Source organism: Camarhynchus parvulus, chromosome 1A (genome assembly GCF_901933205.1).
Source record: "Camarhynchus parvulus chromosome 1A, STF_HiC, whole genome shotgun sequence".
NCBI classification, from domain to species: Eukaryota; Metazoa; Chordata; class Aves; order Passeriformes; family Thraupidae; genus Camarhynchus; species Camarhynchus parvulus.
Window position 1 is genome coordinate 28,647,599 of NC_044586.1, and position 22,892 is coordinate 28,670,490.

A 22,892-nucleotide genomic window follows, 5' to 3' on the forward strand; every position below is an offset into this window, starting at 1 on the left:
AGCTGTTGCCTTTTAAGTTTTTGATATAGAAAGGTACAGAATAGAATTAATAAATAAAATTATGTTTTATAGTTACAAGAAATTACTTTTAGTGCACAGCTATTTTTTGTGTGCTGTTAATGCTGCCACCACAAAAGAATGCTCTGTGTGACCAGTGGATAAAGCTGACTTTTGGAAACAGGATTCCTGGATATTTAAATTACAGGAAGACAAACTACGGAATGATCATAGTGAGGTCAAAGGAACTGGACTGATATTGCAGAGTTATGTTTGATTCTGCAGGGAGTTCTAAAAGAGCCTTAGGTTCTGAGTGTCCTGTCCTCCTGTACATTAACTGTGATCTACCAATAATAAAATCAGATTTCAAAGTTTTAGTGTTTAAGCATATATTTATGCCTGTATGAAAAAGCAATAGTGATAGTAATCTAAGACAACACCAAGCAAAGTCACACCTTAATTACAGAGAATGTAATTATATTACAACAAGAATATTTCATCCCTTTACTGTTAAAATTTATATGGATCACAGTTAGTAGATGATCCAAACATTTTAAGTTTTACAGAAGTAAAACTTTTTCAAAAAGCAAAATAGACCTTGGCTTTTAAAGAGCTGGGTGCTGCCAGTTTCAAATGCCATGCTACAAGGCATGAACAGGTGTTAACAATACTCTTCACCTTTCCATAGCAAACTGAAGATGCACAGCTGTATTCAGAATGTAATTTTAAAAAGGCTTTCTGTATGATTTGAATAATATTTCAAGCTCACTTATATTTTGAGAAGATCAGCTTCTAAAATGTCTTTAAAGATTTTTTATTTAACATATGCAATTTCAGTGAACTTTACATAGATACTCATTTTAACACTAGAAAAAGTTTATAGTAGTTCTCAGACATAGAAACTATGCTTTAGTAGAAACAGGTTCTTCCAGCTGAAATACTTCATGCTGGAAGAAAAGGCAGGTTTTTTTCAGACACTCCTGAAAAAAAAGCATTTCTCACAAATCCAGTTCAGGCTGGTCATATGCTCAAATTATGTCATCCTGAGTTTGATGTCTTGAGGCCTAAACAGGCCTTTAGTTGACAGCAGTATTATGGCATTCTGTTCCCTGAAAAACTTAAAATAGGAGGGTAAGTCTGTGGAGACTAAGCAAGCTCAAAGTCTACACTCACACAATAGCACACCAAACATTAATTAAGCCAGTGTTAACCCTTAGCCTGGCTCAGTCACCAGAAGCCTAAGTGAGAAGTGATAATGCCAATGCTGTCCTGGAAATGCCTCTAATAAAGAATTAAAGCATTAAAAGAGGTAATTACCCAAAAGATAAGCTTAGTTGTGATTATCAACATCCATAGAACAAGAACTGTCTACTCAAGACAATGCTCAGGGACTTAGAGATTCTAAGTGTACTATTCAACAAGGAAACATCCACCAAGATTTTCCCAAGCCATGGCAATGCTCTCACCCTCAGGCCAGAAAATGTGAAGAAGGAATGTTACATTAGTTACTGAAGGAATACCATTTAATCTCATCTTAACCTGCACCTACTTGATTTGGGCTCTAGTATTTCACAGGAAGTGGAGCTTTAAATAACATTAACCCCAAGAATTCTCCAAAATATGCTTCTCCCACCCAGCCTGTATTTTCTATTTGGACTTTACTAAGGCTGTAATGGAAAAACTGCTTCCTGTAGCCAAAATAAAAGTTATAGGTTACTATACCACCTGTTTTAAAGCAATAAGCTCAGTAAACAAAAATAAGTTCTATAAATGAAAATAGCTGAATTTGTAGCTGAATCCATGTGTTACCCAGCTAGCCTCTAGCTAGACCTGACTGATGCATGATCTTAACACTTATTCTGAAAGCTGAGCACCTGCCCTAGAAATAGCAGCTAGAGTGGTGATTTTCAGAACTGACCTGTTGGGGGGGGCATAGGTAGAACTATAAAGAGCAGGTATTACAAAATGATCTGTCTATAACAGCTATCTGAATATGTCTTTCAGAGTAGTGCGATTTAAAAAGGCTGTAGACCAAATTCTTTCTGGTGTAGGTGGATGTCAGAAATACTTCCTCACAACAGTGTTAAAGTGGGAAGAATAAGTAGGTGGGACGAATATCCATCTCTAGTAATCTGAACAACACAGAACTTGAATAGTGACATTTTTTCAACAAGAACTACACCAAAGTACAAAGATTGGAAGAGTCAGAGCTGGTCTACATTGTAATTACTTTGGTAGTATTTTTATCTGCTCCACATGACTATGTGGTAACTGCTTTTTAAAGGAAAATTATTTCAGTGATGATGCAAGTGTTACTGTGTGTGCTTCTCTAACAGATCTTTAATAGATGGATGTCTCAACTCATGTCAGGACTGGCCAATCCTATAACTATGGCAGTCAAAAGCAAAATTCTCTCTAACTTGTAAAATGAAGTGGTTAAAGAGGGTTTCTGAACGGCTTTAGATAATAAGCATGATTCAGTTCCTGAGACATCTTGCTGCCTGAGAGGTGTCAGACTGCAGTTTTTAAGTCAGCAGTTGTTTTCACATATCTTTTTTCCCCTTAATGGTTTTGATCAGCTTGGTTTAGTTACTACTGGGATCTAAATCAGAGCAAATTTGGGAAGGTGAGAGCCTTCCTGGATTTAGAATCCTGACCAGAGAAATTTTAGTGAAGTTCATTGCAGTGGGAGTCATTAACTGTAACTCATTTGGACAGAATAATTTTTCTACTGAATATGACTGCCTGATATCAATTTTATAGGATACCAGTAGCTCTTATTAATCTGTGTTAGTGCTAATTGTAAATGCTGTATAGTGTTCATGACAGAGACCATCTGATTAATATTGCTCATGGGATTTGCAAGGTCAGCTTTTCTATGACATTGTTGCAATATCTCTGGTGGACATAATATTTTTAGGTTTTTGTTTGCATTCTAGTATAGGCATAAGACATGGGATCTATAATTGTGTAGCTTCTTCTTTTTTCCTGTGTGCTAGTTCCATTGCTACATGAGGCATTGGCTGTTCTGTTATTTCAACAGGTCCCATATTTTAGTCTATATATACCATCAGAGTATTTGAGTGTTGTTATTGATAGTTTTGGGTAATCTGTTTACTCATCAGTCCTTCATCTATACTGGACCTCTGTTATGCTCTGCTGAGGGAGTGGAGATGATCTGTTAGAATGTTGCCTTTGACTGAAAGTTTGCTTTGTTATTTCATTTTTCAGTAAATGTCTCACAAAAGATGTGGCCAAAATTATTACACGTTGTTCTTCAATGTACTGTAATTTCTACAGAAAGGATTCCAAGGCTAACTGTAGCTTCCTTTTGCTAACTTGTCGGTTTGACAGCATTTATGTCTTCTCTCCCAGACCTTCTTATTAATGAAGTCCCTCTTAATCAAGTAAAAAATTTAAACTACTTTCAATTGTTTTTGTTTTCTCTTGAAGATAAAAGAAGCTCTAGATACTTCTGATAGGTTAATTGTTGAACATTAAATGTTTTGGGAAAATGGCAAATCAGATGCCTTGTCTGAATCTTTTTTGTGGTTCATCACCAGATTATGCTTAGATTATTCTATTTCTTTTTCTTTGGATAGACTTTCAAACCCTTGTAAGAAGTTGAATCAGGTTAACTATGTCCCCACAAAGTTCCTTATTCATTGGTTCAGTAAACAGGAATAAAAACTTTTTTTTCAGAGAACTTTCAAATACTCTGCATCACCACCTTGTTATCTGGCAAGGTAGTTTTATTATTGAGACTGCAAAATTCAAATCCTAATGTGAACCATAAACAACAACTTAGCATTTTTGTTAGTATGAGACATCTGTCCTTTTGATTTGTACTAGTGCACATGCAAAGGTACTTCAGGATCTTGTCTGCTGTGTCTGAGTGTACAAGGTGGAGTAGTAAGCCTGTACAAATGTGGCAGCTTAAGAAACCTCACAGAGTTCTTAAGTGATTCCACATCTCTGGTGTATCTACTTAGGCAGTTGCAGATATTTGCAGCCTTGTGTTTGCAAGGTTCAGTACAGATGATGGTGTAAATTGACATGTTGACTAGTGTCGACTAGTATTTACTAGTGACTAAAAACAGTCATGAAGATAACTAGTGTCACCTTGTTGGTTGCAAAATGTTAATCCATCCATTTAATACTGGAATCTGACAGAGAGTCTGAAAGACAGTGGCAATCCATGGCCTTTTCTGCATGAGGAGATCTAGCTGGCAAACATTCTGTTGGCATAGTGTAGCCAGCAAGTTCTTTTGGCAGAATGCATTTACATTTGGTTGCTTCGGTTGGCAATATATTTCTTCATGGCTTCAGATTGTATTGGCAAAATATACACAGCATGTAAGGGGATTTTGGTAACTGTGTCTGTAATGCTGTTCAGCATTCGTCTTGAAGCCAAATGTGTTAACTATTCATTCTGCACTTGTTAGGGTGTTGTTATTCCTGAATCTGGGGGCACATGAAAACAGCTGATTCTCTTGCAGGAGAAACATTAGTTAGTGCTGAAATTTTAAAGGTCATTCAAGAGCAGCCTCACTGCTTTGTGGATAGGCTGTGTGCCCTGCTAATTCAGTTGTCTGCAGATGAGACAGTTCCTTGTCCTTAGGACAGCTGTATTGTTGCTTGCTGTAAAGGGGATGAGATTTGTGGGCAGTCTGAGTGTCTGTACGTAGACCCAACTATATTAACATGTCATTATTAGGCAGGCAACTAGGTGAGACTGCTTCTGAGTATTGAATATTGACTGAGCACCCTTCAAGAACTGATGGAAGTGTGTGTTAAAGCCATAGAAACTGCTTCCTCATGGCTGTATTTAGTCTTCTTCTCACTTTCTGATTCATTTCACAGAAACATATAATTACATGGGTTGGAAAGGGCCTCTGAAAGGTCACCTAGTGCAACTGCTTGCACAGAGCAGGTTCAAAAGGATCAGGTTGTTCAGGTTCCTATCCAATTAGGTCTCCCCTAACTCCTCTCTTATGAAGACTGGACCAACACAATTCTTCCATCTATGTACATCATGTGCTTTGTCTCCCAGTCAGCTTGGTAGCCTTCCCCTGAATTCACTCCAACACATCAATGTCTTTCTTGTGATGAGGAGCTGCAAAGTGAACATGGTACTCAAAAGCCTTCTATAAAATAGTGAGGCTGTACTGATAATTGATAGCTCTATTGTTAACTGATAACAGTGGTTTTGTTTGTTGTAGGATGGACAAGACTTTGTTCTATAACAAAATCTAATAAGAGGTCTGGTTTTCTACTGGTGAAATGGTTCTGATGGTGAACGCCACTTGTATACTACATAATTTCTGCAACTATTATGTCCTTTGGGGACCTATTCAGGTGGAAAAATAAGGTGTTTGTAGTAATTGTTGGAGTCAGAGATATGCCAGTGCCACCTGCTCTGGGTACCAGTTGTTTGAGGGAGCATAAAAGAGCATTGTGATGGTATGCCCTATCCAAAGAGTGACTGCTTTTTTATCACATGTGCAGATTTTTAAAAATAAAATAATAAATAAACCTGGATTTTCAGATATTAGACTGTTATCAAGCTTAGCTTACACTATGAGCAATGCTCACCTTGGCATTTATAGCAGCTTCTGAGTAGGAGGATCAATAGCAAATCTCCTCCATCAATGTTCAATATTGCTATAAAAATTGAGTTAGGAAGATGATGTGGGTCTTCAACCAAAGATTATTTCTCATGCTGTATTGTAGATTCTGGGTTGTTAGTATTATGCTTTTCTGATCAAGAATGCAGCTTAGTAATTTTTAAAAAATTTTTTAGCATGTCTTGCAGTTTTCAGTCTTTCAGATTTTGTCCTAAGTCTCTGCAATGGGAGGGAGGGAGTTTGTGTAGCCAATGTAGGAAAAAAGAGTTTCTCTGATCTATTTCTTTCCTGTTTATCATGTAGAGTATTTACATGGTAAGGTGTACCCCTCAGATCCATACTATACATAGAGTAGGATCTGATGGCTTAGAAATCCTGGAAGAACTTTGAATATCTGTGATTCCATTGCACATCTAGAGATCATCAAGAAGGCACTGTTGTTGCCTGATAGTCGGGAATGATGGAAACTGTAACAGCTATAACAAAAGGCCTCTGGGAGAAGTTTCTGTATGCCACAGGCTTACTGGGTGGGATTCATTTTACTAAACACAGACAATTCCTCGTCTGGACTTCATTTATTGTGTGTAGAGGGAAACAGGGAAATTTATAGGGCTTGTTGTTTTCATTTTGCAGCACAATTTTTCTCATCCCGATGCCACTGCCTAAAATAAAACAGATAAATTACTTGTTAAATACTTCTTTTCTTAATTGAATTTAAAGCTGGGGATGACTCTTTCAGCTCTAGAAATCCATGCCATAGCTGACTAAAGTTGGTTGTAATAGGTTTTCTTTTATTGTAATAACAGCAGGCCAAAAGAGAACTTAGTTTGCTTGCGGGAACGGTTTTAACTTCCCCAGTTTTTTTCCCAGGTTCTCAGGGGAATTGGAAGTAGAGCAGGAATGCACACAGACTTCTGCTGGCTGTTATTTTTCCTGGTTAAGAGTTCTTTGTTGTCCAATGATTGTTCCAGAATAAAGTGTCAAACTCATCCATGCCTAAAGTTTTCAGTGTTTCAACCTTTCTTCCTGCATTAAGTTTTTGAGCTTATTAGGAAAGTAGTCTTCACACTGTTAGATACACAGTGGATATTTTTGGAGAAGATGCAACTGGCTGACCATCTCTGTTTCCAGGATTTGAACAACCACACTGTGCCCTGGTTAGTTTCTGAAGCAACGAATTTCAATTCTTGAACACATCTTTTGTGGTTTTTTCTATTTCCTTTCAGTGATCACATTCAGAGTTGTGGTCAACTGCTCAATGTCCAAGTTGAGACCAGTGATGTTCCTCAGGGATCATTGTTGGGACTGGTGCTGTTTAACACCTTTCTCAGAGACATGGACAGTGGATCAAGTGCAAGCTTGCTGGTGACACTGAGCTTTGTGGTGCAGCTGAAATGCTTGAGGGAAGGGATTCCATCCAGAGGGATCTGGACAGGCCTGAGAAGTGGGTCCATGCAAACCTTATAGGCTTCAGCGAGGGCAAGGTCCTCCACCTGGGTCGTGATAATCTTAAGCACAATTATAGGCTGTGTGGAGCACAGATTGAGAGCCGTTTTGGGATTTTGGGTAAATTAATTGTTTTGGAATGTTGTTCTTAGAGTATCATTACCTTCTGTCCTGCTTCTATTACTTTCTACTACCAATAAGGTGTTCAAATGATAAAATAACTTAAAAGCAGCCTATATTTATTTTGAAATTATGTGACTTGATCATCTGGTATTAGATAACTTCAGCAGTTCAGAGAGGGAATTAAACACTTTGCTTAATTTGTGACTGAGCCTTATTACAGCTGATTTTTAGGGTCTGAATCCAGTTCCAAGCAAAAGTCAGTGGGATTTAGGGCTGTGGCAGTAGGAGCCAGTTTGAAAACTTAATGGCCAAATAAGGCAGTTCCTTCCCTGGCCCCTTACTGTGGTGGTACAGATGAGTCTAGAGCAGATTGCACAACAGACCATGAGGGGCTTTGCTGTGTGCATCTGAGTATAAGCTCCTAGATTTGAGTTCCCATGTATGGACAGTTAGCATCTAGTTTCTAGGCTTAAACATTAGAACTGTATGTTTTGACATTAATTACCATGTTTTCACTATATTGGACTTGTCTAAGAGTTTGTCCTACCTTGGAGAACCAAGTCACCAGCACAAGTAGTCAACCTACTGTTAAATCAGAACATTGTATTACATGAATTTCAAACATTTTTCTGTCCTCTTTTATTTACTTTCTCTTCCAAGCTGCTTGTGAGCTTGCTGTTGAAAAAGTTCCTTTCAGTCTGTCCTTTAAAATTGATTTCAGTTTTACTTTTCAATGGCTTGTTTTTCAAGGTTGAGAAATAAACTATTCCAGTTGTAGAGTTGGTTATCACTTTTTAAGTCAGCTAAAAGACTTGACAAAAAAGCAAGAAGCAAAGGAGCCTCAGAAGTTACATTTTAAAATTTATTGTGTATTTACGATTTTGTCATCTTTGTTTTCTTTTTCAATTCCCAGCTTGAGCTAAAAAACTGACCATTGTATACTGATGTTAAATGTATCAGAAGATTGTTTGGAAACAAGAAATTCGGAGGACTGTATAACAGCATCAGTGTAGCAGACCTCCTGTATATATTTCAACCTATTGGTCAGTGGCTGCTTAATGCCATCACTGCCTGATGCTGAAGGTCTGATGTCATGTTCCAAGTGACTCATGCAGTCAGCAGTGCAGGTATGTTAGGAGAGCTGCAACTGGCAGTGGACAGAAAATATTAGTAAGTTGATCTTTTAGAGAAATAACTCTTCTATGTGGATTTCATAGCCCTTAAAGTGAGTTGAAAAGACAATAAATATCCATCATTAGCACTATTTCCACCCTTGCTTTTGCTAACTTTTGAGTTGCTGTTATTTTTGTTTTTCAGACTGAGGAAATAGAAGGGTGAATTTGGGAAGTGAAGTTGACAAGAATTTGACAGGAAGCTGACACTGTGCTGATAAAGGAAAGCAAGGTATGTTGGGCTGTCTTAAACCACAGATGTTTCTTCTGAAATATGTAGAGGCTAAATTTGGAAATTATGTGTTTCTGTAGCCATTCCCTGTAGTTCATGCCAGGCGGTTTGTGTCTGTAGATGGATACCATTTTCAGCAGGAAATTAAAGAAGCCACCTGTCTTCACTGTGTCCCTGTTTTCTCATGCCATTACCCTTCTTTAATTCTGGCAACCACAAGAAAGTGCCATATCTTACTACAGAGATATTTATACAGCAATCACATTATTACTCCATCTTACATAGAAATACTTAAATTAGCTTTAAATTAATTAACATCAGTCAAATACCCTTATCAGGATAGATTCAGCAGCAAAGAATTCAGCGCAGATTAACTTTCTGAATTTGCTTTTCAGGCAGGCTTTGCAGACTGTGCCAGGTTCTGTAGCTTCACTGCTGAACTGCCTGCAGTCCACCTATGTAAAGTATCCCTTGATACAATAGAGTCATGCCTTGCTGGAGATGTAAGCAAGCCCTGTTTGGACAGCACCAAGCAGAATGGGCTTCTCTTGTGGTCACAGTCTTTTACTATAACCTTCAGATGGCTAATATAGCTGGCATGTTTTGCAATTTTTTGTCTCCAAAATTTTATGGAGGAGTGTCCAGGTTCCAATGGCATAAAACTAGATGAAGTTTGAAATAATGTATCAGCAAAGTCATGTCACTGCAACAATATCACTAACATTAGTGATGAGAAACAACCTGTTGGGAAAAAAATAGTGATTACAAACAACAGGTTGGAATGAAGTTTTGAGGTTATGTGTATGGAACTGGTGGCTACTGCAAAATAAGTAAGCTATTAACTCTGAGTCTGTGGTACTCATTGAATTTCTTGCAATTAGCAATGTACTATCTAAAGAGATCTGGATTTGTTGCCTTGAAAAAGTAAAAATACTTGTGTTCAGGAAGGAAGCACTAAGTGAAAAGTATTGAAAATCTAACAACTGAAAGTTTAATAGCTTCAGAAGGCACATGACTAATAATCTAACTAGCTGACTAGGAAGGCCTTATGAGTTTGGAAGGTCTCTTGAGACCTTCAGCTCTTTCATGCTGAACACATAGATACGATAAACTAGAAATACCCAGGTGTCATCGTAAAGCATAAGATGCAAAAGCTATCAGGTACCATGAGTTTATGAGCTGAAACCCTTATAAGTTTCTGTTGCAAAGGAAAGTAGTTGCAGCTTAAGAGTTTTAGAACTTTTTTTTCAGATGTGGTAATAATACACTTGTTTTCATGTTCTTATTTGGATCCGTGAATTACTTGAATTCAAGAGTTAATGAGATTAATCATAAAACACTTGCTTTAAAAATATTTTTTAAAAGAAAGGCTGAGTTTCCCTCAAGAGATCTCATTTCTTTTAGAAGTGTATTTTATGATAGGAGGAATTACCCCATTTAAATCAGAGAACTTCTCCTCCTGTTACTGAGTCCCTATGCAGCTGGTGAGAACGGGCACCCAGCTTCCACCTGGTGAGGCAGATTCATAAGGACAGAGGGATCCTACCCATGGTAGTTGAAGTTGTACATTTTTACAGAAAGAAATTCTAAGTAGTAGCCACTGTCAACATTTCAGTATCCTCTTGAAAAAAGGGAGAGACCTTACTTCTTAGGGCAAGATTTTTCAATGCATTCAAATATAGGAATATATCTACAGAAAACAAATAGTGGGAAATGTAAACTTTGCAGCAGGCATAATGTGGGCAATATAGATGGGGAGGGGTCCAGTTTTCCATTCCCTCTGATTTTCATCCAGTTTAAAGGCTGCTCTGTATTCTGTCAGTTAAAACATTTCCTGAGGGACCTTTCCAAAGGGAATTTTATTAGAAAAATTTATACCTTGACTTCTACCCACTTGTGGTCCCAATCTAATGATTTACTCCCATATAGCCTCACCACTGAAGGGCTTCCATATGAATGGGAGAAACAATGACCACCATATCTTCTATTTGTTTCTCTGAGCAACACAGAAGCAAACATATAAAGTTAAGTTTTGGTCTTTCTGAATTCATAGCAAAACTACCATGGATTTTAGTAGTATTAAGATTTTACCACTGGTATGTTGATTGGCCTCTCTGAACTTTCTTTTCTCCGCACTTCTACTCTGCTGTCAGATTTTTTTTGAGAACAAGAGGAAGTGGTTAATCTTTTGCTTAAGCCAATAAATGTGGTTAGGGTTTTGTTGAGACTAGAATTGAAGCACTGCTTGAGGTTGCTGCTGTAATATGTTTTAAAACAGTCTAAGAAAGTACCAGCTTATGGTTATTTACTGTACCATGTTTCACACTGCTAACAGGAGTCTAGAGGCAACAGTCAGTTGTTCTGACAGGTGACTTGACAATAAAACATTAAAACTGTCATTCTGGCCTTGCCAGACCATAGGACTAATGGAGCAGTTACTGCTTACTTTGCCGTGAATTCACTAAAACTGTCAACACTATTGGAAACTCTGCTGACATTTGTGGGACTATTGTCAACTTCAATCATACTTCTGTCAGAATATTTTATTTGCCACAGTAACTGACTGGTGGTGTCTTTGCTAGAGGAGTTAAAAGAGCTGTAAATTGTACTCCCCTTCCCTGCCATTAGGAGCAGCCCTTGCGGTGTGCACTCCTCATGGCACGGTGGGACGCTGTCACGTGGCTGTATGAAGCATATCAATACATGAAACACATGTTTCCAAGGCTGCTTATGATTCTAAGCTGTCATGACTAAATGAGATTTTTGTGTTGGAGTGTGTGGGCAAAGTGAGGGGCAAAAAGGAAAATAAACCCCAGTTGTTAAGTTGTTTAGGCTTTTCATAGTGTTTCCATTATGAGCAGGAAAAGGTAAAGAATAAATGATACAAAAATGAAGCCAAATGTTTGGAAGCTGTGCTCTGCAGGCAGAGTTCTGTTGACTTAATCAGATGAAATTCCTGCAGAAAGCCTTCTCCTTTGCTGGTGAAGTAAGTCTAATAGCCTTTCAGGCTAAAACAAACTTTTAGGGATTTGTAACAACAACGCTATGGTTCTACAGAGACAACAACATGTCTATAAATTCAAACTAGTCATCTGACAGTCTCCATTTGTCTGACCTACTTTCTACTTGCACTCTGTAAACAGCCACAAGAAGAAAATTTGGGGATGGCAGAAGGGGCAGTTCCAGGGACAGACAAGAGGGGCAGAATGTTACATAGCTTACACATGCTTTATATCTCATAATTTATAACCAGAAGAAAATGAGGGAAGGGGAATGATCACAGAATACTAGTGTCTGATGAAACATAGCCCCAGAAGAGTGGTTCCTTCCTCTTGGCTATCACCGGTGACTGCTGTGGGGTGGCTATCTCAAGAGTCACCATAAGGATCTCACTGCTTTTTATCTTCCTAGAATGGATAAAAAAACCAGTCTATGTTCTGAGAAAAAACTCTTTCTCGGGTGTTCATGTTCCCCTTTCCAGAAGTTGCTATTCCCAAAACCAGAATGGCAGAATGTGTGTCTGCATGTCTGTCATCCCAGTAGACAGTCTGGTTCAAGGCTGGTTTTATTTATGTACTAGATGGTGAGGTGGAGCAGCTGAAGATACTTTGCCACATTGCTCTATGCACCTAAATATTGTCTCATTGGTTATGTAGCTGAAGCTGGAACCCATGTAGTGTGAACTACTCAGTCACGTTCTACAGCTAGGAGCCATAACAAAATCTTACTTGGTGAAAATCTTACTTGGTGTTGGTTTGGAATATTTGGGATCTAAAATGTGCTGATTGGTTGGTTCTGGAAGTCACTGTTCTTTCTAACAAAGGTGGCATATCTGTTTTACTCAGAAGTGTAAATCTAAAAGAAAGCACTGGAGTCTTTCTATTGAATTGATAACTCAAGCTACTGTTTTCTTAATAGTTGGACCTTTTTTTTTCTGTGCTTTGCATTACTTATGGCAAATATCCATGGCTAGTTATTAACCTGCTGCAAAACCTATTAAAAGTTTTACTGAGGCTAGGAAATTTACTGTTAATACTAAAACAGCCCAGTTTGCAGCACTGCCAACACAATGCACATCCTGATCTGCCCTGGATTTTGACATCCAGGGAGATTATTAACTTGTAAACTTGTATGGTTTTCCTCATGAATGAATTCTGCAAGAGATACACATGTAAGTTCAGCTTCAATGCGTATACAAGGCAAATACGCAATCGTTCCAAAGCACCATCATGTTCTCCAAAATATTGACAGGTCAAGTAAATAAAGTCATGAAAAACGTTGATTCCAACAGACCTATGTGTAAAGGGAGCCCTAGAAGTCAGTGAGAGCTGTGTGCGTGGAGCTGGTGCAGTACTTAGCGCTCAGTTATGAAATAACTGGGCAATAAGACGCAGTGACCACGTGGACACAGTAATTATAACACTTGGCAGTGCTTATGTGATGACTGACCTCTTGCTGGTGCGAAAAGCAAGAGCTGTGCCATTCAGCTAAGGAGCAGAAGTTCTAGAGCAGGAAGCAGGAATAGCTCATGTTCTGTCTGGATTTCCAAAGGAGAAAGAGTGTTTGCACACACTGGGGACTAGAGTGCTATTCAGCTTCTCTATCTCCCGGCACTCCCCTATCTTCATCATCCTTTCCTGTTCCTTCCTCACCGACTCAATGGACACATAACTTTGCTGGTGAGCATGGAGGCACTCCAGTTCTCAGCAGTTCTTTCTGTAATAATATAAAGCCTGGCTTACTGTAATCAAATTTTAATGGGCAATATTTTTCTTTAAAACATTCTCTTGCTTTGCTATTTGCACTGCTATTGCATCTTAACTATGTGAGGAGTGATAATAATAACAGCTTTGCTGGCTTTTGCAGCTTTGACAGGGAAGTAGGTGATAATATGGCAGCTTTCACAAGCAAATTGCATGAAATCTTTAAAAATGTGAACATGAGTCCAGGCTTTAGAAAGCCTAAACAGTGAAAAAAGGGCAGTAGGGCATGGCAGAGATGAAGACTTCGACCTTCTAGAACATGTAAAAGCTGAGATAATCTGAGACCAGTAGCATAATCTGAGACCAGTAGCATATAACATTTTTATAGGGCTTTTCTACAGTTAGTTATTGCTTTTATTCTAGCCTCCAGCTGACATATTGTAACCAGGATTGGTGGGATAATTACCAGTGTCAAAGAGACCAAGTACTCAGAGTTTGTCAGAAACAGCCTGGAAAAGAAAGATGGAGAAAAGGAAGTCCCCTCCCATGCTAAAAGCATAGGGTCAGTCACAGACAACCTGTGGTGGTAATAGAAAGGTTTTATAAGCAGGAGTGGAAAAAGCAGAAGCCAGGTTATGAAATTTCAGGGTATTGGTCTTTCCAATAATTGTTCATGTGAGAGAAATCCCTGGCAAAATCCCAACAGGAGAGCTTATAGCCTCTTTTCACTTGTCTTTTTGTCTCCTTTCTTGTGTAGGATCAAATGAAGAAGATCTGATCTCTGATTCTGCCCTGCTTTTCCTTTGATGAGAGGAAAGTAGTCAAAACTACCTAACCAGAGGAACAGTGTTTTGTTATGTTTTAATCTGGGTTTGTGGATTACTCTAACTCAATCCACAAAAGAGACCAAAGATATAGTGCCTGATATAAAATGACCAACAATGACTCCTATACATGTCATACCAATGTGATTATTTCTCTGTGTTTGCTGATTCATACGATGCTACTCTACAGCACAGAGATTTCATACAGTACCCCAGCTGTGTTAGCCAAGTTTGCAGCAGTTTACCAGCTCAACCTACTGAATTCCCATGCTAATAAACAGGGTTTGGCTGCAAATGTGTTGTTTGCACTGTTCCTTAGCAAAGGTACTGAAGATCATAATTTTGTGCAAACCTCAGGGTTGGCAGACAGTCAAAATAATACTAAGAGCTGGTTTGTCAAATTTAGTTGGGCTTCCAAAAATACTTTTTTATAAGGTGCATCTAATGTTCCTGGGCTGTATGTCGCCAGTGGGATATTCAGGATGAGCATTTTGATAAGGGCCTTAAAGAAAATGGTCTTCAATAGACTCTTTTTTCTAAAGTGTATCTTTGGGTTCACAGGGAACCCAGCTGATTATACTAGTGTCCAGAAACTGCTGCCAAGGTTTTGTTTGTCTAATCTAAGAAAAAAGGAGCATTAGGTCAAATGCTTGTGTTACAGCACTGTAGAAAAAATATTTATGAAGGCTTTATGAAGGAGGTTTAATCCACAGCTTCTTTAAAAAAAATGAAATGGAAGATAGTTCAAAACTTTTCTATAAACATTGTAAAAAATTATAAACATATAATAACATATATTTTTAAGATAAATTACTTCTTCCTCTCTTTTATCCCATGTCCTACAGTGGTTTAACTTTAGAATCTTGTACTTTATGATGATCTTGATTCAGAAACTGTTTTTCAGCCATAGGGAACGCTTGCTGACTGTGGTACATCCTAATGACATAGACTAACTCTTCAAAGTTGAAGAGTAGTCTGTAGCAGCAGATGCAGTCTTGTGCATCTTGACAGTGAGTGAGTGAGTGGCTGAATCTGCATCAGTTGAAATTATTTGCTGTATAAATTCTTTTATACTTAAGCATTCTTTCACCATATAAATTCCATGCTGGCTTTTACATCAATAGATTAAGTCATATGATAATTTAGCCACGTGTTCTGTTAGTAGATTGTAAAGCAGGCTTAGAGCAGAGATATTTCAGCACTTCCCAATCTGCAATGTTGTGATTAAACTGTCTGCCTGCAATGTTGGTGACTGGGGAAAAACAACAAAGGAAGCCTGTCAGTAAACAAACTTTATTGCAGAAATCTTATCACAAATGTCAACATATAGAAGAAAATGTAACATAAAAATGTGTGTGTTAATTCCAGCTCCCAGTGACACTCATGGAATAGACTGGTTGGGCAGAGGATTAATGTGATATATAATAGACCTACTGCAGTTTTCCTTCTTTGATTCTGAGTTGGTCATGTAGTCACTGAGCCTTCACTGCCTGCTGTCAGTGTGAATTGTGCCACTGACTGACGCAGAGCAGGAAGTCTCCCCTGTTTGTGCCTATGCTATGCCCTAGTGAACTGCACTACTGACTGATCACTCAGTTTCCATGAAGCCATGTTGTTACCTTTTGATAAGTGTGTGTGGGTTTCCTAGGCTGTCTAAAACTGCTATCATTGTTTTGCAATGTATGTCTTAAGTCTATTAAGAAGTGCTTAGCAGCTGTCTAGCAAGAAGGGCAGATAAATTTTGATGTCCAGCTAAGTGCAGCATGGCCATCCTGCCTATATGATCTGTACATGTGTACACTTGGAACCATGTTAAGGGAAATCTAAGTCTGAGTCTCTTTTCCTCAGTCTTCCCTATATCTACCTCATGTATATGACTGAATTTGAAAGTTAATCCAAAACACAATTTTGAGGTCAATTTATTGCCTGTACTTCATTTCCCCATCTCCAAAACTGGATGAAACAGAACATTGCTGCTATTTCACTCCCAATAATGGTATTACTGCAAATTAAAATGAAAGGCTGGAGTGCTTGAGTACTGCTGTGACTGGGATCATGAAAGCATCATACATGATTGTATTGTAGGTTTACTTCTTGTTCCTATAGCAACATACAGGCAAGGATCTCAAGGCTCTTTACAAGTATTCATGAATTAAGCCTATGAGGTCAGGGATGGTGATTATTCCTGTTTACTAATAAGGAAATGCAGAGGTTAAACTGCTTGATCAAGGTCACACAACAAATCTGTATGCAAGCCAAAAATAAAAGCTGACTCTGGTCTGTGCTTCAGTCACCAGCTGATACTCTCTGTTTGAAGAGCTGTGCAGGGTTGAGGGGAAAGCCTTGTAAAAAGTCTACAGATTTGTACATTCAGAATGTACATTCCAGTTCAGATTGCCTCACTTAAGTGACCTTATATTTGTATCTCTTTGTCTATCTAAACTTTGCCCTTGTGAAAACTTCATTATATCCAGTCAAACCAGGAGTAACATGATTTTGACAAGAGTTTTGCAAATCTCTGACAAAACAAAACTGAATCCTATGCAAAAAAATTGTAACAATCTCTCCATGTGTGATTACTACTTATTTAGTGGCAAATAGATGAAAAGGTCCAGAACATACCTGGTTAATTTCAGTGGCTACATATACCAAAAACCCATATGTATTTTTACCAAGAACAACTATGAATTTTCTCTGGAGTTACCACAGAGATATTGTACTGTATGATGAAAAAATTGGGTTTGTTAATAGGCAACAACAAATAAAAGTGCACTTTCCTGAGTTTCTTTTTAAATCACAGGAAGGGAAAAACTGTAAACTCTGAAAGTTTTTTGGTGTCCAACCTCTGCTCCTCCTTCTGCACATAGTGCTCACCAGTGCCAGAGTATTGTGAACTGAGATAGTAGAGGAGAACAACAGCCACATTTTTTTAACTCCATCATCCCACTGGATACTGTTTGTAGGATCAAAGAGTGGAAAATAGCAAGTGTACTCTTAGGAATGTCCTTTTCTAGTCTGGGCTGAATAGTATAAAATGCTTTCTTGCTCCCTGATCTCTTAGGCATATAGATATCTGACCCAAGTCATGCTTTTTCTAGATACCATTCCTTGCAGTTATTAGGTGGATGTTGGGCTGCTTGTTAGCTATATCCTTGTGGTCATGCTGTTGTTTTTTTGTTTGGGTGGCTGTGACTGCGAATTTTATACTGCCTAGAGGAATGGTTTGCTACTGTTTCCTCAGGATTATTGGCTACTATGGCTGTGTTGGAATTCTGCTGAAGAACATGTCAGCTGGGTGAATGTCCGTAATTTAGTGAGGAAAAGTCTTGTGAGAATCGAGGATCACGTTTAGCAACCTTTGCAAGTCTAACTAAAATGTTCACAGAGGCACTAAGCAGTAAGGAGGCTTATTGGACTGGCTTTATTGCTTAAAAGGAGCTAAAGCAGGGGTGGGTTAAGGACAGGAAAGCAGAGGATCAGCACTTCCACCTGAAAGATAAAGCAGACCTGGAAGTGAAATAGCCATATCAATAGCTATATTTATTTCTATATTTAGATATATATAGATTTAGATATAGCTGATATAGATATACATTAGACATAGATATAGAGATATAGATCTCCCAGTTAGAATGAATATTCTCAGCTTGAATATTCTGATAATATTCTCAGCATTCAGAAATCCTGCATCCATGAGAATTAAAATCTGTGAAACCCTGAAAGGATAAAGTGTAAGGGTCACATAGGGTCTGCTATCAATCTGCATTTTGATCACTTTGTTGAGTGACAGCTGCAGCTCAGCTGTTGCTGTGCCCTCTGAGCTGGGCGGTCAGGGATCCAGAGGACTCAGTCTCAGTATAAGACTCTACTTCTTCTTTTTTTTTTTTTTTTTTTTTTTTTCTTTTTTTTTTTTTTTTTTTGCTCTTCAAATGTTTCACTATCCTTTTTCTAAAACTTTTGTAGCAATCAGACTTGCTTGAGAATTTGTATGTAGGCAAGTGACTCAATATTACCAATCCCTACCTTGCTTTAGAAAGGATCACTTTGTACAGTGTATTTGGGTACTCAGCCTGAATTTTCAGGTGATTTTGACTGTCAGTAAATCCAAGTATGCTTAGGTTTTAAAGGTCAGAGAAAGTGAAATGGGAAAAATGTAGCAATAGAGCTTAGATTAAGCTGTGACTCTCTGCTTGACAATCTCAGGTGCAGGCCATTAGTTCTTTTCAAAAACGATATTCACATTAATCTCACAGAGATCTTTACACTTGTGGCAATAAATGTTTAAGTGAGAATGCTTTGAAGAAATGAAATTACAGGCTTTACATTAAGAAGATCTACTGATCTTTTAGTGCATTGAAGTTTTTGAGAGCAGATGGCTTCTTCTGTATATTTATAGTTTTGCTCTGCTTTCAACAGTTTGGAGATGAAACAAAACACTGTAGGGATGTCCACCTTTATTTTCATTTTCTTCCTCTGCTGCTGCCTTTGAAAGGTGCAAATTCTGGCTGCATGTTGCAACTTGATGGGAGATGGGTAGTTTAGAAGTGCTGAGTAGAGATTTGATTCTGCTGAATACATTGGGTCCGTGATCCATGGACCAGGGTTTCACCTTGTGGGAATGCAAATTTCTAGTGTTTTCCAGACTAACCTGAAATTTCTCCCAACACTGAGCAAGGGGCATCAGTGAGGTATTAAGTGCCAAAGAAACCCATTGCTGTATTTGGAAACAGATTAACAAATGTCACAGACATTTAACAGTTAACTACATGTCAGTGTGAAGTTATGAACCTCTTTGTCTAGCCCACACAAAACTGATAAATCTAATGGAGAGAAAGTTTTGCAGAATGTACAGCTGGAGTCCTGGCAGGTCTTAGAGGCATTTTCCTAAAAGTCGGTTGAGTTGCCACCCAATCTCAGCGGCACTTTGTCTGAAGCATCCTACTGTGAAGTCGGGTAAATTTACCCCTGTTATTCTGCAGCTTTGATGATCAACCAAAGTACAGTATCAAACTTACCTTGCTACTGTGAAGTGCAGCCTATCACTATATATGATTTTCTGATAGCTGGAAGTGCTTTTCTGAAATGCATTCCTGGAGCTAAGTAGCCCTTAAACAAGTATATGAGCCAGCTTATTGGTAATTTATCTCTTGCTGATCAGATTTATCTCATTCTAAAAAATTCATGAGATGAACTCTGAATTTTCTTAGCAGCTTCAGTGCAAATCCTTTATATCTTAGGGAGTAGTTACGAAGCTTTATTAGGGATAATGAAGGGTGCAAGCTTATCTCTAGTTTCTGTGGAGACTAACCCTGGTAAGTAAGAAGATGAATGCGAGAACAAAGGTGTTTGTGGAATATACCACAGCTGCCCACCATAAATGATATTATTTTTCCTGTTGTGGTAAAGCAGAGTGGACTAGAAGAACCTTTATAAAAGCTGAATGCACCAGATTCACATCTTTCATGCCTGGTAACACCTCCATGCATGGTCTGATTTAAACAAACCTAATAAACATGTCTAAAGCAAAACACTGCTCAGACATCATGTGCCCTTTGGAGAGAAACTGATGGAAGAAATTCTACACTCAGGCTGTCACTCACTCAGTTGTTGACGCAACTATTTGGGGGACTGTGAACTGGATCAGGCAACCAGATAAGGTTAAAAATAATGCAAATGAAAAGGGATCAGGAGAAGGTACCATCTTCTATGGAAGGGGAAAGGTTTTGGACTTTTTCCCTGAGCTGAGCTGTGCTTTGCACTGGCTCTGTCCCCCACCTGGACAACAGTTTCAATATTTGTCAAGCCCTTCCTGAGCTGATGTAACTCACTAGGTAGAGCAGCAGAAAACTATCCAACCTTGTTTTTTATTCTGTCATTTTAGCACACTGAATTATCTCTAAGGAGGGTCTGGTGAGTACCAGAGCTAGTAGGAGATAAAGAGCAGAAGCATGACCTCCTGCTCATAGTTTCAGGGACCTATGAGTTTAGCTCAGTGTACTTCTGGAGACCCTGTGCAAATAATTGTGTCATTGCATGTGGGGTAGGAAAGAGCACCAGTGCTAAGCAAAACAAATGACTGACAGAGAGGGCAGAGAAGAATTACGCAGCCAAAATCCCATGATTAATGAAACTGAGGTGTCAGCATGAGACAGAAGGACAGCCCTTGTCTTTCTGTATCAGCATGCAAAAAATCAGGCGATTTAGAGGTTTGGAGAAGTCTTGGTACTGAGAACCTAAAGTGCTATATTTATAACTAGCTGTAGGGCTTTGAAAGAAATGTAGAGTTGAGTGTGAAATAACAAATGGAGATTTTTACTTAAATGGGGGATTTTCCCCTTTAAAAACAAACATAATTAGTGGAAAGGTTAAATTTAGATTTGCTTATAGAATTATTATCTTGTCATTGCATAGGAAATGGTTTCTTATTTCAATTCCAATGTCCAGTTAATAACACAGACTGGTGGACAGACAGCAGTGTGGATTACACACATTCTGCATGTTGATCTTACCCTAGCTTTGAGATGATCTCTCTTTGCCCCCTAGGGACCATCATCAATGGACCGATTGTACTAAATTCATAGTACACACAGCAAATGTAATTTTTTCCCCATTTCAAGAAAACTAAGCATGGCACGCTGAACTGAATTAGGAGTGTGTGGATGTAACTAGGATTTTTTCACTCCTGGAGACAGCCAATTGTCAGTAAAATGGAAGCATTAAACTTGAGGTTAACCAACACCAGTTTAAATTAATAACTAAAATGCAGTGCCTAGCCTTTGTCTTCTAAATGCTGCTCAAAGTGAACATATAGCTTTTAACTGGTTCTTAGGTACAGAGGCTAAATAAGCTCACTACCACTTATGAAATTACCAGAGCCCTTTTATGAACAGTATTTGTATTGGTGATTTCACAAGGGAAATAAAGACTGGACATTAAACTTGTTCTGTGGATAGAGGATGTCATTCCTCACTTAGCTATTTTTACCATAATATTGATTCCAATTTATTTATGATGCACATTAAAGACAAATGGTGAAGTGTGACCTTTGCATGAAAGTCCATTGATGCACAGAAATGAGGGCATGATTTGATGAGACAGGGATGTTGATGAAAACATAGCTTTATGGGAGTGGTCTGCCTTTGTGGTGGTGCTAAAAACCCTGTCAGAGTGAAGATGCTACTGCTGATGCAGATCACCTTTTTGATCTGCTGCTCACTGTAACCCCACAAACACTTTCATTGGCATGACAGAAAGAGGGGCAGAGGGAAACAACAGTGTTGTTTCAGTGAAGATCTTTTGTCATTAGCCTACAGCCAGAGCACTAGAAACATCTTTATCCACCTTCAGCTGTCATCTAAGTGGTGAACCAGTTGTTTCTGTACTTGTGCTGCTGTTCACTCTTTTCTTTCAGCTGTACTGTGGTAATCCATGTGAGGCTGACCATAAATTGTTCAGTGAAGTTATTCAGGTTGAAAACCGTTCCCATTCCATATTTGAAGTTCTGACTGTTCAGATGATATGGTATTAAACAACAGTTCTATAAAGGTAGTTATACAGCACAAATAAGAACAAAAAACAGTTGGCCAAGGATAAGGACTCTGGAAAACTTTACTGTTGGTTTGCTTGTAGGTAAAAATGTGAATAGAACTACCCTTTAAGTGTAAGGTGCAGTTTAAAATTAACTTAGTTTATTAAAAGGGTATGGTCTTGTAGTAAGGGTAATCTTGCATTTTCTATCTTTGTTTGTGAGGCAGGTTTCAATTGTTGTCTGATATTCATGGAGAGGTTTGTACCAGTCTGCCTATGTGGGTTTGAAACTGGTGCTCTAATCATACAGATTGTTCAAATTCTTTTCTCCTTGCTTAGTTAAAAGCATTGCTCATTTTTCTCCTAATTGCCCTTTTATAACACTGAAAAAAATTCTGCTTTACAATTATCCTGTTGATCAAGTTCTCTTTTATTTTGAATTGATATAGTGCTCTGATAGGGTGCACAGTGTTCATTAACCTGATACAGGAATAAGCAGCTGTGGTGGTGTGATTTAAATAGTTACCTAACATCTACATCCAAGGCAAACTCAGGGTGACACATCCTTGGAAAGGTTCCTAGTGAAAACTGTCCTGGAGAGAGCATATCCAGCAAACAAAATTACCCAAGGCAAGGTTTGTCAGTTACTGCAATCTGAGAAGAGGCAGCTTGGAAAAACAAACTGGACATTGCTGTAGGAAGGAAATCATGCCAGTGCGTTCTGTGAGAGACTGGGCACATGATGAAGGTGAGGACACCCTCAGAGATGTCCTCAGTGATACTTGGATGGGTCACTGAGGTCAGAAGAATTAAAATAGTCATGGTTGTACTCAGTGTCTGTGGCATGTCTTGCAGCACTAGAACATTCAAATCCTTTGCAGTGCTCTTATTTTAAAAATTATGTCCCTTCAATCATTAACATTGGGTAAATCACAGAGTCCATATCGCCTTGTGATTTCAAGCTATCTTCTTTATGTCAGTTTAATTTTCTAGATCTAGTCTAACTTTAAAACTTCTCATTAACATGACAGTTGGTACCAACAACATGCCAATTACTGAACTTCCTGTAGTGTGAGAGGAACAAAGCACACCATTTTTTTGAGAGGATTTAGAACCTCTGTCTGGTAAGTACAGGTGGATGTGGCCTCTATATTTTCTGTTAAATAATTACTCCAGTCTTGTATTTTCATATAATGATATAAATACAAATCTGTAGTGCGCTGAAGAAGGCTGAAGGCTAT

At 38.4% G+C, this 22,892-nt stretch overlaps 1 long non-coding RNA gene across 1 annotated transcript in view; it reads left to right on the forward strand.

Moving 5' to 3' along the window:
• The window catches only part of LOC115910675, a 49,490-nt gene that overhangs the window by 21,190 nt on the left and 5,408 nt on the right, over nt 1-22,892 (forward strand). The window contains exon 2 of the long non-coding RNA XR_004061200.1: nt 8,511-8,597. This is a non-coding gene — a long non-coding RNA (uncharacterized LOC115910675). The remainder of the gene's footprint in view (nt 1-8,510; nt 8,598-22,892) is intronic.